The sequence below is a fragment of the Chiroxiphia lanceolata genome, chromosome 17, assembly GCF_009829145.1.
Source record: "Chiroxiphia lanceolata isolate bChiLan1 chromosome 17, bChiLan1.pri, whole genome shotgun sequence".
Taxonomy (NCBI): domain Eukaryota; kingdom Metazoa; phylum Chordata; class Aves; order Passeriformes; family Pipridae; genus Chiroxiphia; species Chiroxiphia lanceolata.
In genome coordinates, this window is record NC_045653.1 from 4,734,081 (window position 1) to 4,749,265 (window position 15,185).

General features: G+C 49.1%; 1 protein-coding gene across 1 annotated transcript in view; it reads right to left on the reverse strand.

Moving 5' to 3' along the window:
* B4GALT5 (beta-1,4-galactosyltransferase 5) overlaps positions 1-8,351 on the reverse strand; it is a 45,688-nt gene extending 37,337 nt beyond the window's left edge. Inside the window, exon 1 of the mRNA XM_032705235.1 lies at positions 8,334-8,351. The gene's annotated coding sequence lies outside the window, so the exon portion shown is untranslated. The remainder of the gene's footprint in view (positions 1-8,333) is intronic.
* Between the last annotated feature and the right edge of the window lie 6,834 nt (positions 8,352-15,185).

The window sequence follows — 15,185 nt, forward strand, 5'->3', positions numbered from 1 at the left end:
AGGGCTGGGGAGCACTGCCTGGTAGGGTCAGCAGCAGACCCTTAGAAGAGATGACCCCAGAGCGGGTAAAAGGGCTGGCACATAATCCTGCGGTTTGGAATTTGAAACAGTCATTAAAGGGCTGTTCCACTTTAGCTGCCCATCTCTTACTGTTGCTTTCCACAGAGACTGGACGTGGACTATCTCACCTGGGCAGATAATCTTTGTTATGCCAGTTCGGTGAAGGACAGGTTGCAGCAAGGATGTCACAGCCCTCACCAGCTTTGCAGTCTTTGTCATGGACTCTGCAGCTTCTGATACCTTCAGCCCCAATGGTAGAGACTTTCCAGAATAGACTTCATCCTGTGATTAGGAAAATGCCTCCATTTATAAAGGTGAGGACAAGCAGCATCACACCGTGTCAGCCCTCCAGCTGCTCAGCAGTGCTGCTTGCTTTGGCTCTTCCCTGGAGTTTCTCCTGCCAGATGGTTTGTGAGAGAAGTGGGAACCTGAGCTGTGTCACTCAGAGACAGACGGAGACATGGGATGGACTGGATGCTGACCAGCTCTAGGCCTTGCAAAAGCAATGTGCTTCCTCTGTGTTTCACTAAATGTCTCTTTGCAACATGGGGCTTGCTCCAGCTCTGTTTAAAGGCAACACAGTGTCATCCCAGGCTCTGAGCAGGAGCAGGACACAGAGGATGCATGCACAGTAGGAATGTAAATATTTTTTACATGTACACCCACAGCCCCAGCGTGTGCAATAAATACTCAATGTATGCCATGTGCCAGATCAGAGACATAATTATTGATGCAGCAGGTTTTCAGAAAGACACAACAGGGTGTGTACTTAATTTGGCAATAAGAGCACACCCAAGTAGCCCTGGCATTTTCGGCTGGGTATTAGACCACTGCCACCCACGGGTGCAGCTATTTTAGCTCACATCGACGTGTCAGCAGTAACAGAAAGGAAACCAAAAGCAGGTATTTGTTTATTAGGATGGAACAACTCCACGGAACGCTGAAAGGTGTTCCTTGCACGCAGGAGTGCTGTAGACCAGTTCTCAGATTATGCCACCCACTACACTTTCTAACAAGGCTATTAGGGCTCTGATCTTAATAGCACCTGTACATGTGCCTAACCACAGGGATGACTCATTCTACCACAGTCAACAGATGTGTCATAGCTCCCAAAAGGAGGCACTATCCACAGAAATGATTTTGCAGAGCTCCATGTTCACTTGGAAGGTAGCTCTCATCAGAGAAACAGGCTAAAATGTTTATCTTCTCATGGCACATTGCAGAGATTCAAGTGATTTTGTTGCCTCTGCATCAGCCCACCTCTGAAGGCTGATCATCTCTCCCAGACAAAGTGGACTTATGCAAAGACTCATAAAATGCCTTTGAGATCTAAATATTCAGTCAAGGGAATACATCAGGCCCTACTTTCCAAAATTTCCCAAGGAAGGAAATTTCAGCCAACAAGAGATAGAATTATTGTGTAATTCAGTGCAAGTAATTTATCCAGATTTTAAAATACCACTTAACAAAGTCCCTCTCAAAAAGCTGTGACAATGGCTGGGGTAAAATACTGCCGAATAGCACAAGCTGTCCAAGAGTCAGAAAATAAACAGGCCATTTCCAGTACACCAGCAGGTCAAGAGAAGAATGCCAGAAAGCTCTCCACTGGGGCCAGCCTCGTTTGTGGATGGGGTGGAAGAGTGCTGTGCTTCCCTGGTCTGTGAGGGACATCAGGTAAAACCAGATGAAAGGGCAGTGCAGGCAGAGGTGAAACCCTGCCTAACTCCTACCAGGGGGCAGGGATGGAAAAGAAACATCTGGACTCTTCAGACACACAGCTGCATTTCAAAACTAACAGCAGAGGCAAGAAGGTGAGATGAAATTCTCCCTCTGTTGAAGCCACCTGACTTCACGCCTTCACACCATGTAGAAATGTGACTGCCTTCCACAAATCCAGGGACAAGGACAACCAGGAACAAAAGAACGTTTCAGAGGAAATTACTTTCTATTAACTCATAATTATGTAATGCAAAATTAACTCACAAAGGCCAACAGCATAATTGGATTCCCAAGCGGAGAAGATGGTTGCATGGTGAATAAGAACCTTCCACAGCCCCATTAAATATGGTGTTTCAAATGCAGAATATAAATTTTTCTGTCGTGCAGCAAAATAATGCCCATTTCCTTCAACAGCTACAACCGAGGGGATTTTAACCATTTCCACTCAATTGCTGACCAGTGCCAAACTGCCGAGGTGACCCTATGGAATGGCTCTGTTCTGAATCCCTCCTTGCACTCCCAGGCACACAGCAAAATCCTAATTAATTCTGTGAATATATTTGGATATGTTGCTGGAATAAAGTATGAAGCCTCCCAGCCATCTTAACCTTCTTCCCGGCTTGGATTTTGATTAACTGGAATAAATATTTAATTAGAAAGGCAAAGAGATGAACCTCTTGACCACCCAGGCACTGCCTCTGTAGTCATTGCCCTTTGATGTACAAGGAATGGGCTTGTAGGACTTTCTTAAAACATGTGCAGCCTTTCATTTCTCTTAAAATCGTAGCAAGGTCAGGCTCTGTTTTGGGGTTTATGGCTCAGAAACAGGGAACATGGCACAGATTCCTGCTCATCTTGGTCAGATGAGGGAGGGGAGGCTTGCCTTGCTCTCCACAGCCAACAGGGCATTTGTTTTCCAGGTCCCCATATGACACATGTCCCCATGAAGACCACAGGATGGAAAGCTCTCCCTGCTGTCCCCCCTTGCCGTAGTGCTGCCGATTCCTGCAGCAGTCCCTGGGCAGCGCCCGCCTGGCTCAACGTTTGCTGTGATGAGCTGTAATGCAGCCTGGAAAGAGCTCCGTGGGAGCTGGGTACCAGGCAGGACCGTCCTCTGGGCGTTTTGCTCCCGTTAGAGCAGTGATGTGGTGCTGACACGAGCCGGGTGACACCAACACAGGCTGTGTTTGGCTGCACCGTCAGTGACGGCGCCAGGTGAGAGAGGCGCCCATCTCAGCCACGGATCGCTTTCCCCTCCCCTAACCTGCAATCTGACAGAGCAGTCGAATACCTGCTTAAAAGTCCCCGACCTCAGCAGGGGTTAGGCATGTGCTGAATCAAGGCTTAGGAAGCAGCTCAGCCCATGAGAGTGATCTCCTGGAACCAGCACCGCCGCCCTTCCAGATTCCCTCTCCTCTAGGCTTAATTACTGTCTGCTTTTGGCACTGGCACCATTTGTGCCGTGTGCTTTTACTTTCCCCTGAAGGAACATTTGCACCCTTACTATATTTATTTTATTCTGAGGAAATCCTGATGACTTCCTTTCATGCTTGATTTTGATCCTGTTTGCAGTGGGACTCCTGCTGTCGCTCTATAAATATCTGACTGTCAAATCTTTGCAGAAGCGAGCGCAACTGAGAGCAGAGAAGGTGAAGTCAAGCTAAAGAGACCTTTACTAGCTCTAAAAACAGCTGCTGCTCTTGCTGCTGCAGTTGATTTATTCCTCATCTGGAGAACAACAGTTCAGAGCCCAGAATCGTTGCCTCCAATGATTTATTTGGCTGTGCTGAAGTTTGGCAACGTGCTGTATAATGTTTTTTGCATGGAAGTGTCACTCTGAAGGAGGTTTAATTGCTTTAAACGTGGATGGTGATGAGAAGACCTTGGAAAAGCTATTTGCATACATTTTCTCGAATGCCAAATGTGCAGCTTCCTCCGTGCTCAGGCAGCCTGAGATTGCTTCCCTGCATTACTCAGATTCGCTGGGTGCTTCTGTAAAATTAACAACCAGAAATTCCCCAGCATGAAGGGAAAAGGGAAACTCAGGGTTTGAGCGTGTAACAGCCAAACCAGCAGGACTGAATCTGGGGCTGCAAACTATACACACAGTCTGCCCCTGGCCCCCAGCACTCAGGGCTCGATGCCGACACTGCCTGCAGGAGTCTGGAGAGGAGCAAGGGCAAGCGCTCAGCACTGCCTGCTCCCAGACATTGGCTTGACTTTACCGAGAGTAAATGAGTGATTGCAACAATACAAGGCCGGTGACAAAGACCTGAGCTGCCACCAAGGGCAGGGCACACACCTGCACCGTGCAGCACCTGCACCACCGCTCACAGCCTGTCTTCACAGCACTGATTCCAGAAAATGCTCACCATAATCATCCCTCCGGTGACCTTCACGCAAGGAAGTGCCAGGAGGTGCCACACACAAATCCCTTGTCCTTCTTTCTCCACAGAATTCAAGGGCAAAGTGTCTCTTGAGTGTCCTCGGAGGTTACACAGCATCAGTCACAACAATCTGGTCTAAAGAGATCTTTACTCTGCCTCATATCTCACTCTGCAGGGCAGTTCACTTTTGTAATTACTTAATGCTTTGAAGCATCAGCTGTTGACATAAGCAGGACCCTGCCTATAGGAGTGAAATAGGTATTGATTTAATGCCCTCACTGCAAGGGATCATAAGGCATCTGGAAGTGACTTATTTTGCAACCACAGCCATCTCTGAAGATGAGCTTGCTGCCTGCATTTCCCCAGATACTTGCTCCTTTTCAGCCTAGATGTTGTACCTGGAGAGAAGAGAAGAGATATTTACAGCAGCCAGGGATGTGCAGGCTGGCTGGCAGCACTGTACAGCAGCCCCAGCTGTGCTGCCACACAGCAAAAATCAGGAAGAACAGTGTTTTTTGGTCCATCACACAGTCCATGTGCCGCAAGACCAACACCTTCTGGAAGCATCAGGTTCATTGTGGAGGTGCTGTGCAGTTGTGTGTGTGCATGTGATAGGTCAGCACCTTTCAGGCATGATGGATTTGCTGAGCATGTACAAACCATCTGCCCAGGAAAGAAGGGCACCAGCCCTGGCTCCACGCAGGGGAGGGCAGCGGGTCTGTTTGTCCCCAGGGAAAGACAGTCCTGTCAGGGTGGGCCCTGAGAGAGGCAGAGCATTTCCCAAGGGACACCATGTCTCTGGTGTGACAGGGGTTTTTGTGCCATCAGAACAGGAGCAGGGGCTGCAATCCACAATCAGGCTGACCCTGCTCTGGTATTTTCTCTGGGAACCTCAGGATCTCTGCCCAAGCCCACACCAGGGTCTGCAGATGACAGGATGGAGTAACCCTGAGATGTAGGGCAGGGCAGGAAAGGGAGAGCATCACCAGCTAGTACAGAAATGGTGGAAGCTGTGGCAAAGCAGAATATGATTCTCTAAACTGGAATTTAACCAAGACACCAGGGCTCCTATTTGCGTGTTATCAACCACCCGAGTGACCACATGGCACAACTGCAGCCAGAAATGTTCCAACTGAAAGTCAGGCTGAATTTTGTAAGAGCAAAAGTGGAAGTGATAGTTTCTTCATGTCTTGCTGTCACCCAATAAAGTAGTGTAATTCTGTGGAATTTGAGTGACAGCCACACATCCCACCTCCCTGAAATACAAGCTATGGGGGTCATTACAGGGTTTTACAGATGATACTACGTGGTCTGTGATACAGAGGTGGCTGGCTGTGATGACCTAATGGGTCTGCTGGCCCCAACTGCTTTGTCCCCAGATGATCACCACCTCGAGAGGTGCTCCCTGCACTACCAGCAAGACAGCTGGTTTCAGCTAGGTTTGCAGAGTTTCTCTTCTTATGCAACATCCATTAGTTATTCACAACGACTGCAGCTAGCAGGAGAGTTTGCTAAGAACGGTGCCTAGTTACAACAACAAACCAGGCTTGGCTTTGCCACTGGCATACTTTTCTCAGATAAACCAAGAAAAAATTTTTACACTGTGCAGTTCATTGTACACAACCTGGAATTTAAGCTGTTTAGTTTGTAAGGGTATTTTAAACTAAACAAGCAGCTTTTTGTCAATGTTTTCCCTGGCGCTGCAGATTTCTGGGTTTAGAATAGCACGGATCACTTTGAGCCGCCACTGCTCTGCTGGGATGGAGGGATGTGATGTTATACATCCCAGTCAGAACTCTGAGACCATGCAACCATTTCTCAGGCAATGACCCTGAAATAATTGGAGCACCAGCCGAAGGCCTGACCCTCGGGCTTTCCCCTGGCTTTCAGAGCATGGGGAGCTGCTGGTTACAGCTTCATCTCACTCTACAGCTGGGGACAGACACAGGCAGCAGCACTACAGCAATGGGCAAGGCACCCCCTTCAATCCCTGTGCCACAGCTGGATGGATGTGGCAGAGAGGAGCAGCTGGATCTATCAGAATAGTTATTGCAAGGGTGAGAGGAGGCTGGCAGAGCTGATCTTTTCTTGGGAAGAGAGGAGGATCCCAGCAGAATGGCCTTGCCAAGAAAGAAGTAATCCCCTTGCCCTTGGGTCTTGCTCTTTTCTCACCAGGCTCTGCTCCAGCTGCCGGACTGGGTCTGGCTGGGGTGGAGCGGGGTTTCTGCAGCAGCGCTGGTCGGGTGCTATGGTTTGCATTTCTGACTAAACCAACACTGATAACAACCCAGTGCTTTACCCACTGCTGAGCAGGGCTGGCACAACATCAAGACCTTTTCTTTTTCCCACTCTGCCCCCACAGCAAGGAGGCTGGGGAGGTGAGAGGCTGGGGGGGACACACATCTGACCTCCAGTGACCAGAGGGATATTCCACACCACAGGACATCATGCTCAGCAATAAAAGCTCAGGGACAGGATAAGGAAATGGAGATATTCAAGGTTATGGTGTTTGTCTTCCCAAGTATCCCTTATGTGCTTTCCCAGAAACAGCTGAATGCCTGCCTGCTGATGGGAAGTGGTGACTGAATTCCTTATTTTGCTTTGCTTGCTTGTGCAGCTTTGCTTCACTTACTAAACTGCCTTCATCCTGGCCCACTAGTTTTTTCATGATTTTGCCCTTCTGATTCTCTCCCCCATCTGACTGGAGGGGAGTGAGCACCTGAGTGGGTGCTTAACAGCCCATCACAGCTAGACAGAGTTCCTCCCATTAGTTCTTTCTGTTTCTTTTGTAATATATCCCCTCTTTCCTATGAGATAGTTACCACTCCTGCCAGCGTTACATCTTTGTTGTTGTTGCTTTTTCACTTTGCCTCTCTCAAATCCATACTTCTTCCCTTATCTCTTCTTTCAAACTGCAGGAACCACGGTCTCTATTCCGGGCCAGACAGGCCACAGGGCCATGGGAAGGGATGTCCCTCTGTGTCCTATGGGGCCTGTGTGTTGTGTGTCAAAAGTGATTTGTGGAGTAGGTGTGAACAGGAGCTGTTCACAAAGCTTTATCAACAAAGCATTTTCTGTCCTGATGAGGGATTGCAGAGATAACAGAAGCAGCAGAACATTCTTTTAGGGAGACACTTCAGAGAATGCCCATAAAAACCACCAGCAGCAGCCTCTGAGAGGAAGGAGAAGTGAGAGTGCATGGTGTACCAGGCAGAGCAGGAGGCAGCACATTCAGGTGATAATTTTTCTCTCTGCTCTCACTTTGCTGGATACCTACATCATTTCATCAGCTCTGAAATTTACTCTCCCAGCAGAGGCACCATGGACAAGGTAACAGAGCCTCCCAAAAACTCTAGGTCCTACTGCTTGGATTCCCAACAATCTGCTAAACAGCAATGGGCAGAGATCTCTGGCTGGCTGCAGCAGGGCTGCTGAGCAGAGCTGGGAAGACCAGCTGGGACATCTGCGTGCACACTGGCGTTAAATCACACTTTGGGGGGCTCACCCCGTGTGCTTCCCTGTGTCCCAGCTACCTTTGCCAGGCCATCCCATTACTGGCAAAGGGCAGAGAAGACTGGCATCTTTCTTGGAAGGGCCCTGTAAGGGCTCCTGCAAGGGCTGGCAGCTCTGGAGGCAGCTCAAGAGCAGACTGCTCATGTGAGCATGAGGCGACAAGTCCTGGGAGTGCCCAGCAGCTCCGGGCTACTGCCGTGAGCGAGAAATGCAGTTGTTTGTTCAGTTGTTCTCTTTTCCCATTGCCATTTGTTTGTAGACATGTCACAGCAGATGCACCTCACAACAGATACTTGGACTCATTTGGGGCTGGCACCAGTAAATGTAATCCAGCTAACCAAACACTCTTTATCAGAGTTGTCACAAAGATTTGTTAATTCCCTCTGACAAAAGGACTTTCGGGATAGTCTGTAATAAGGAAGGAGGAAGAAATTTCAATTTATATAGCAACAAGAATGTAATCCAGAGAATACCTAAACCCTGCCCTCAAGAAACAGGTATTCAGCACTTAAACTGGGGGATGGGGGAGGCTTGAACCAGCAATGTTGATTGGAAATGAAGGATCCCTTTAAAGAATAAAGTAGATTGACTTGGGGGAGACATTCAGGAAGAAATGGGAAAGGGAGGCACTTAGTCATCACAGCCTTCTCTCACCTCATTTCCTGGGCGTGCAGAAGCACTCAGAGGCCACTGCTGAGAAGAAGACTCAGGGCCGGCAGGACCCACTGGCCTGGTGCAATGTGGCTGCATCCCTGGGGCTGGCAGAAGACATGGCTGTGGAGCTGCACCACGGAGCTCCAGCCCATCTGGCTGGTTGCCTGCAGCGGGCAGAAAGGGCAGATAAGTAAGTGGTGTTAGTGAGAGTCGTCTGTGCTGGTAAACAACCCAAAATCTCTTTACTGGGACACCAGGGTGAAAAAGTGGGAGCAGATTTCCCCAGTATTTGAGGGTCTCGCGATAAAGTGTTGGTCAGAGGGCAGGTGGAGGGGACCATGTGAGATGCTTCCCAACTCACCCGTTGACTTGCTGTCTGTTTCGGGGCCATTTCTCCAGCCTCTCTCTTCCTCAGTTTAGGCATTTGTAAAATAGCAACTGCCTCCTGCCGAAGCCTGTCACTAAACATAGCCCATTTGTGCTGGGAGAGTCACGTTGTGAGACAGAAGGCCCATCACACACTGCTGTGAGAGGGGACTCGATGAGTCACGGCACAGCACCAGCTCTGAAATTCATGAAATGCCTGAATTCGCAGTCAAAAAAATTCACTGTTTAAAACCAAAAACAAGAGAGGACAATTCCTCTATGTCCTGTCTCTGGGGTAGCACCTCCTGGCCCCACCTGTCAGTGTCTGAACTATGCATCCAGCAGAGCCTGTCTGCTGGGAAGCCAGTGAGCTCTGTGGATGGGGACAGCCCCGTGTGTCTGCCTACCCGGCAGAGCAGCTGCTGGTGCGTGGCAGGGCACAAGCCAGCACGAACAAGCATCCGGTGCCAAAAATGAGGACATGGGGTTGGGGTCAGGAGAGCTGCATTTCCCTGAAAAGCAAACAGGGGCAGAGAAGTTGGCTGTCGCTTCTCAACAAGGTCCTCCTCACCCCATCCCCACGTCCAAGGCAAGGGAGGAGCTCAGTCCCACCACTCACTAGCAGTGACATGACAGTGTCCTTGGGAACACTCCCTCCCAGTACCCTTTGGGTCCCTGTTTCCAAGGGCTGATCCCATTTGCATGGCAGGTGAATCACAACCTTTGGTGCCTGGCTACAGTGGCACATCCTGCTGGGCACACAATGTGATTTCCTCTGTCACTGCTTCCTCCTGGATAAACTCCAGATTGAGCATGTCAAAACCAGACTAAACACGCAATGAAAAGCAAACAAACCAAGCATCCAATAGTTTCAAACAGAAGATACCAAAGCAACAGGAGAGACATTATCTGCTGAGAATTAGTGCCTGGAATTTGCCTGCCCATCTACTTGTTTATATTTGTACATGCAAGCGTGTGTATATATATGTACCCAGGCATATGCCTACTGCACGTAGCTAGAGAACAAGAGAATAAAATGCTATATATACTAAGGCACATTAAGAAGATAGAAAAACAAATCTATACAGTGAAGGGTTTAAAAAGAGTTTTCAGCATTTCATCAGTCAGTCTAAGAGAATCCTTCCCATCTGCCCTCAAGAAATAAAGCAAGCAAATTACATGCTGATGCTTTCCCTGCCTTCTTAGTGGCAGCTGAACCTTCGCCTCTGTAATACAGAAATGTCCTGAGCTTGATAACAAAGGTCATTCATCCTTCCTGTGACATTGCCATCAGTTCTCTCTGTCTCAGTCTCATACTGAGAGAAGAGAGAGGGAGAAGATGATCCTTTTGCACATAAATTGTTCTCAGGCCAATGCAGCACTCACATCCCAGCCTGCCAAGATCTTCAGACGCTGTGATGGGACCAATCTTGGGGGATGATGAAGTCCCCAGAAGGCAGGTCTTTTGTAAGCAATAACTGTCCTATTGGCACTTTGGTGCTGCAGCCATAGGCATTTCCTTCTCACATGCAGGTCACAGATACTGCCATTTTAAGGCCAGCGCTGATTTTGGTGGTCTTAATAGTGCTGATTTTGTCTTTGAAACCCCTTACTTATGGCCTGTATCATATTCCATGCCAGAATCAGGGTCTGGCTTCAGGTGAGTTAGAGCTGAAACCTTCTCCACGCCCTGTGAAATATTTTATTTTACTATAAACCCAAGCTATAAAGGTGATTGATGTATTTAAACACTTGTAGGGTATTTCTACAGTAAATCTAGGTGAAGCACTTCCAGCTTCCAGCCTCCTCCCACTGTCCACTGCGCCTTGCTGCAGTAGGCAGTTCAGTGTTTCAGACAGAACTGACTCAAGGGTGACTTCAACCTGCCTGAGATCACTGTGTTTGTAGATAATCTAAAAGGCAAACCCAAATGTCTCCAAGGCCAAAGATTGTCATAACAGCTAAACCAACTCCCTAGAGAAAATCTGGCATGCCCTTGCTCTTTAGAGCTGACAGCCTCCACTCCTAAGCGAGAACCAAGTCCTGGGCTGTAAATTAGCACCTTCCCCTACATTTCCAGCACAAGGTTACATCTGGTCACTTACTCATCTGTGCCTGCCCTCAGTGTTCTACATAGCTATCTATTTAGGCTGCTCTGTATAATTTAAGAATTAAAACTAAACACTATGTTACCTACAGCCACATCATCTTAGATGAGCTTAAACAACTGTGAAATTCCTGGGATCTATTAAAAGCAACATTCAGTGCATGCATTAATCAACAGATGCTCAGTAGCCCTGCATCAGAAAACCACAAGTGAGAAGCAGCCTGAACAGCCTCCTGCCAAAATTATTACTTTCTGTTGTGACCAAGTCCTTGAAAAACCCTCTGCACTGCGATGCCAGAGCGGTGCTTGGCTCAGTGGTTACCTCAGTGGCAGTAAGATGGACTTGCCCCTTCTCACTGGCACCAACAGGTCAAACAAGCAGTGGTATTTCCTGCTGATGAGTCAGAGATGAGACATGAAAATCACCATCTCTTTGCACAGAACGTTTGAGACATTATAATTTGATATCACCTGTGGTTACTTCTCCCCCAGTGCGCTGCTCCGAGGGACAGCACTGAGTTCAGTGGGAAGGACACAGTGCACAGCAGCTGACCAGCTGCACCCCCTGGTTCCTGTGGCTTCCCATTCTCACACACTCGCTTGACTCAGCAGCCCTTGGTGCCTCTGATGCTCCCCCCCCCTTCAACAGGGCTCCCTGGGACCCTGGTTCTCCTGTCTTTTCCCTTTTCCTTTTCTTTTTTTTTCCCTTCAGATCCTGGCGCTTTTTTTGTGAGGTTTGATCCCAGGGTTGTGTTTCTCTGCATTCCCAGGCCTCTACTTTCCTGGCTCAAGTCTCCTTCCTTCCACATCCCTTCCTGAACCCTTCCCATGGCTCCCAAAATCCATCTGTGGTTCCCCTTTGGCCAGGGCCAGCAGGCACAGAGAGGAGAAGGTCGCTCACATCCTGAAGAGTTACATCTGCAGTCATCCCTTTTCCGTCCCTCATGATTAAAAGCACATGACAGCTACAAGGCCAGTAAAACAAAAGTGTGGAGTTTCCTGATCATGCCAGTTGAAAGATTTAAGGAACAAAAACAACTCAAAAAATGAGGTCGAGGCCAAGGCCAAAACCAAAAAACCTCGAAACAAAACAAAAGCAAAGAGAAGGCAAACCAGTACAATTTTTGGCCTTTGTTCTTACACCAGATGACCTGCTCCTCATGCCAAGCACAACTCAAGTGAAAAGGAAAGAGAGTTTTAAGATTTTCCTTGTTCTGCACCAGCCTGGTACAGAACTGAACAATGCTCTGGTGACAAAGGCAGGAGCCCATTGCCACAGGCGAAGTTCACAGGGGATTCCAGCCATGCCCTTTCCTGACCGACTCTGCTGCAATGGCTTTTCCACCATTGCCTGAGCAGATTTTAAGAAATCAAGAATAGATGCAGCTACTCCTTTTAACTCAGAGCAGCATGGCCACAGCTATAAGGGGCAGAGGAGAGGGGCTACAGGGAGGAAGAGCCGGCTCCTGCAAGAGCTGTGCAGCAAAAGAGGCACCAACTGTGAAGTGCAACAAGGGGGCTTCCAGCTGCTCAACAGGGGAAAAGTTCTTTACCCTGAGAGTGGTGCAGCATGAGGACAGGTCTCCCAGAGCAGCTCTATCCATGCTCCATCCATGGAGTGGGGACACTCCATCCTCAGAGATTTTCAAAATTTCTCTGGACAAGACCCTGAGCAACCTCCTCTGACTTTCAAGCTGGCCCTGCTGGGAGCAGAGGTTGGATTGGAGCTCTCCGGAGGTGCCTTTCAATGATTTTTTTTTTCCTGATTCCTGTGAGGGCAGGATAAGGGCCAGTCAAGGACTGGGCTGCACAGCTGGGGAGTTTTTTCCTGTCCTGTGACCCAGAGCACGAGCCATACTGCACAGAGCCGAGAGGCCTCCCCATCCTTCTCTGCCACATTCCCACCCACTCTGCCTCAATCCCATTCAATATAACTTATTGCTTTTTCGTGGGGCTTCCCATAAAAGCAAGGAAAACTGCCAAAAGTTATTATGAGCTAAAAACACTCAAATTTGCAGAAGTATGATTTCTTTTAAGAGATGTTCTCAATGGAAACACTGATGATTCACCTTTTAGTGACCATCTACTTCCGGACATCCTTGGCAAACTCTGAATTTTAAGTTTCACAGAAAAAAGGAAGCGAGTATTCACAAGGAAATTTCCTGTGTTTCATCAGTTTAAGTTCTGGATCAAGCTTTATTATTTACAGATGAAGTGTTGTTCATAATCTCCGCTGTAGTATATCGTGAAAACTGAGATCAAAAAGCAGAAGTGCCCGAGTTTCTGATGTGTTGGAGGCTTGCAGTCCCTCAGTTTCCCTGTGGAGAAAGATGTGCACATCACTCTGGAAATCAGCATGCACCACCTTTCAAAGTCCAGCCTCACTTTTCACTGGCACCTGTGAACTCTAAGTGCCCCCCATGAGCTGAAACCATGTACTCTGCCCCAAACACTACTGGGATGGAGAAAATGAGTTAAAGCAGCTGGGGATTAGCAAACTGCAGATTGTTGGAAATTAGCTAGTGTGGAAAAAACCTCTTGGTCATAACTGTAGTAAGACTATCTAAGTAGGTCACAACAAAACCACATCAGATGATGAGAGCAAAGGAGGTGTAGGTTCAGCCTGTTGACAGGAAACGAGGCGCTCTCCAGCTCTGCCCTGTCTGTGACACAAAAAGAAAAAAACAGCTGCTGCTCAAATCACTGCTTTTTAAAAGTCAGGCATGTTCTCACTTATTCAAGTGGCTTTCACTTTAAGTAAACGGATCACGAGTGTCAGCATCTGCCACAAGTCTAAAATTTCATTTTCATTAAGTTCATTGCTGATATTCTAGAGGGCCTTTAAAACGACCTGAGGTATTCAAATCAATATGTCTGTTTGTACAACCCCCCTTTTATTTTCTGAGCTAGTCAAATGAGAAATAAACAGAAATGCATGTGATGCTGTTATACCCTATGTTTCCATAGTTCCTGTCATCCCAGCTCCTCAAACTGGCACAGACTGGATGTATGTATGCCCATGACTGGCTTCCTAAGCTGGAAGGTGCTAATTAGCCTCATTTCCCAGGTAAAAACTGGTGCACAGGAGAGCTTAGAGACCCAAAGCACCGCAGCAGCCCGTGCCAGGAGGGCGTTTGAACTTAGACCAGATAAAGGTGGTCTAAGCTTTATTTTAATTCACTGATCAAAATCGCTAATTAATTACTCCCTGATATTTTCATTCAAAAGCATTTTTATGAAAGTTTCGATGCTTTCTGATTCAGCTCAATGGTACCTGGGCTCATTTGACACTTTCTCCCTGCTGTAAGGCCAGGCTCCCAGTGGGGCTGAGTGGTGAGAGCTGTGCATGGACCGGCTGTGCCCTTACCCAGGTCTGCCCAGCCAGTGGGAAAGGGTGAGGGGACAGATCTAACAGGTCTAATTTAAAAAATCAGGACCCATTTCCTGCTTTTAGGCACCACAGAGTGTGTTGGTGTGATGCTTCAGCACACCTTTGCAGGCATCACACCCGTTTCCAGAGCACCCTCTGAAACGAGCTGGTGCCACCACGACCTCAGCCTGCCCTTAAACACACGGGGTGACTGGTGAGCTTGGGAGGTGGCACCGAGGGACAAAAGATGCTGCTGGGTGGTGGTGGCTGAAAGCAGGAGCCAGCAGACAACGGCAGCAGAAGGACAAGGTGCAGGGCCATGGCGAATGAGGGACAAGGTGCACTGGGGGAGGCAGTTCTGGGGGACGTGGTGACTGGTGGCAATGGCTGAGGGACAAGGGGCAATGGCAGCCCAGAGAGATGAGGAGCACTGGCAGCAGGGACAGCAAGGGCAGCAATGGCAGCCCTGAGGGACAAGGAAAAATGGCAGCTGGGGCAGCGATGGTAGCTCTGAGGGATAAGGAGCACTGGCAGCAGTGGCAGCAATGGCAGCCCTGGCAGCTCTGAGGGATAAGGAGCACTGGCAGCAATGGCGGCCCTGAGGGACAAGGAACAATGGCAGCTGGGGCAGCAGTGGCAGCTCTGAGGGATAAGGAGCACTGGCAGCAACGGCAGCACCAAGGGACAAGGAGCAGTGGCAGTAGTGGCAGCAATGGCAGCCCTGGCAGCTCTGAGGGATGAGGAGCAGTGGCAGCAATGGCGGCCCTGAGGGATAAGGAGCAATGGCAGCAGTGGCAGCAATGGCGACCCTGAGGGAGGGAGCGCTGCAGTCTCCGCCCCCGCCGGGAGGGGGCGCCCCGCGCACCCCCACCCCCGCGCGCGCAGCGCGGGAACCGTGACGTCTCCGGCGCGTGACGGGGCCGGCCCCGCTGTCACGTGACTCCCCCCCCTTCCTTTCGCGCTCCCGCGGCTATTCCCGCACCCACCATAGAGTTCGCCGGAGGTGGTC